The sequence below is a fragment of the Bubalus bubalis genome, chromosome 10, assembly GCF_019923935.1.
Source record: "Bubalus bubalis isolate 160015118507 breed Murrah chromosome 10, NDDB_SH_1, whole genome shotgun sequence".
In the NCBI taxonomy this organism is placed as follows: domain Eukaryota; kingdom Metazoa; phylum Chordata; class Mammalia; order Artiodactyla; family Bovidae; genus Bubalus; species Bubalus bubalis.
Genome location: NC_059166.1, coordinates 93793437 through 93796530, shown reverse-complemented (window position 1 = coordinate 93796530; position 3094 = coordinate 93793437).

Sequence of the window (3094 nt, the reverse complement as noted above, 5' to 3'; positions counted from 1 at the left end):
TCTCCTCTGCACGTGGGCCACAGGCTTTTCGGGCCCAAATGTCTGGTACTTTGGTAACTCTGGGTTCAGCCTATGATGGAATTCCCTAGATTCCTTCCATAAACGTCCTGCCGAAACCAAATGAATCTTTTCTCTTTTGAACAACCCATGATGCTTTCTGCCTCTGCCCTTCTGGAAACCGGTTCCCCTTTTCCCAGAACCCTCTTCTGCTGCATTTTAATGGTATGATGATGCCCCTTGGAATGTGAACGCCAAGGGAGCAAAGTCTGTCCATCCCTAGGAGCAGTGCTTGGTGCATAGTAGGCACTCGTCAAATATTTGCTAAAAATAGGTCCAAATGACTATCGGTGCTGCTTGTCTCCCATCTTTAGGAGCCTTAATCAACCATACCTGTCTGTGGTCCCTGATGCTCAGCTGCGGGCTTGATCCCATCTTCGACGCTGCTCAATTCTCTCTGACAGAAGTCATTAGAGCCCTCGTCAGGAAAGGGTACAACTTGCCATCAAGTTCATTTTGCTGCCACTCAGCTCTGTCTGTGGGTCTTACATCTGGGGTCCGATTTCCTTCCTACTTGATTATTCAGTTGGTGAATCTGGCACCCCTCCCCACCTTGTGGTGGTTTGGTGTATCTTTTGTTAACTTTATGCTAAAAAGGGAACGCCATACCCTTGGATGTCAAGTGCTACTGGCGTCTGTCACTGACTCTGACTCTGTCCTCACGGTGCTGACCCTATCCTGGGGGTGGGTAACTCCAAGTCCCCACCCTCCCTCCCCGGTCTGTGTGGGGGGTCACCCTCCTGGTACCCTGGTAGGTGCACCAGTGTCTACTGAGATGCTGCCTTGCCCCACCCAGATTCTCTCCCAGAATTCCAGGCTGCTCTCTGCTGTGTGTCCTGGAGGGTTTGATTTCGTGGTGTGCTGCCTGTTTGAATTAGTGGTGTGGCCACCTCAGGGTTCCCTTCTTGGTGCTGTGACTCTCACGGGGTCACCCTTGCCATCCAGTGTTGAGCTAGCAAAGCCAACCACTGCCTCTGCTGTGTTTCACTGCAAACTCCACTGGCTAAACTGATCTTTCTCCCTGAACGGTAACCTTTTCCCAGTCACCTTCATGCCCAAGATCCTCATCTGGGATCGCAGTTAAGAGCTAGGTTCTGGTGTCAGAGAGCCTGGACAACAGCTGTGTGACTTAGGCAAGTTACTTAACTCCAAGCTTCGATTTCCCCATCTGAGAAATAGAAGGGAGACATTCAGTTTCGATCCCTGGGTCAGAAAGATCCCCTGGAGGAGGGGATGAAAACCCACTCCAGTAGTCTTGCCTGGAGAACCCCATGGACAGAGAAGCCTGGCAGGCTATAATCCATGGGGTTGCAAAGAGTCAGATACAACTGAGCGATTGAGCATGCAGGCAGTCGCAGAATTTTGTCTCGTGTGGTTGTGATGAGGATGAAATTAGCAGAAAGTGTAGCCTGTGAGTTTCTTACCCAAAGTTTCTGGGCTTCCCTGTCCCTCTCAGCCCTCCAGCTGCTTTGCCTTTGAGCTCCCAAGACTCATTTTCTAAACCACTCATTTTGGATTTTAGAGGTCCTATATGGCAACTGTAATTTCCAATTTTTAGACCCACGTCTTACATCTCCAGCCATGTTATCAGTTCCTTTAGGGAAAAGGCTGTGCCTGGTGCCACCTTGTACCTTCCAAGCCCAGCCCCATGCCCTGAATATACCAGATATCCCATAAAGGCTTTTTTTCTTGCTAGTACGTGTAACAAGCTCATGTAGTCTCATAGTCAGACACAACCATTCCACAACGCTGATGAGCTTTCTCCCCCTGGTGTGCATGTTTTGTGCCAAGTGTGCATTGGCGAGGACACACAGCAAGGCTGACAAAATGCTTACCAGCCACCCTGGGGGGCAGCATCCCAGGACAGCATTCCTTGTTAATAATGCTCTTAGGTGCAGGAGTGAGGAGCCACGGTGATTACATTAAAAAGCTGCCCTCTGGTCAGATCTGGAGAAGCAACAGCCCTTTAGGATTCAGCCAGCTGGGAGCTAGGACTCGCTTCCAGGGTTTCCAAATCCTGCCTCACTTGTAGCGGTGGCTCCTTCCTCATCGGGACGTTTCAGATTTGGCTGCTAGTTGATCGTCTTCCTGAAACCGTACTCTTTGGCTTTTCCTCTTGTTGACCAGTAAGAGAATAAAGGTGCCACAAGCATCATTAGTAAATCCAGTAGCGTCACGTGGACTTTCTCAGGGAAAGGAATGTAACACAGCCAACAACCTGACACATGGGAATGGCTGAAAGAAAAGCTTACTTGGGTTCTATGTTGAAAAGCGACTGACACTTGTGCTCTCACACTATAAAGTCTCTTTTTTCTAGAAAATACAGGGGGAAAAAATCTATTTTCTTGCCCTGCCCTCTACAGAAGGTCATTGTAAAGGTCATACCTGGTAACGTTCATGAAAGATCCTGCTGAGCTCCAAAGTGCGATGGGCATAGGGTGAACAAGAAGGTTCTGCTGGCTACAGACCTTTCTGGATCTGGTGGTGTTCGCAGGGCCCAGTCTGGGGTCTGCATGGAGAGGTGGGGGCAGGTGGGGGATAGGGTGCACCTCCATCATGGTGCCTTCGTGTGACTTTTTCATCTGAAGAAAGCCCAGACTTTCCCCTCTAAAGAAAGTAAGCATCACTTTTCCCCTCGATGGATGTGGGGAAATTAGCCACGATGACATGGTCAGGCTCTCTTACCCCGCGTTTTGTAAATAACGATTCTGGAACAGCTGGGCTCACTTAGGGCACTGTGCATGTGCATCACGAGTTACCTGCTTGGTCTTGGGCTACCTTGTGCGGTACGCCAGTCAAAGCTTCACCGGGAACAGCCCGGAAGGGTTGTGTGTGGTTATGTTGTGTTACATGTTATGTCTGCTGCTACGGCTGCTGTGCCAGCCAGGAGGGAATACACGTGTCTGCAGTTCCTACGGCTCCTTGCATTTTCTTCCAGCCTCTTTGTTCGCACCTTGCCGACCATGGGTTCAGCAAACAGGGTGCACAGTGAGACAGTTGGTGTCACAAACAGGAACAGTGATCCAGTGGAGTTTGC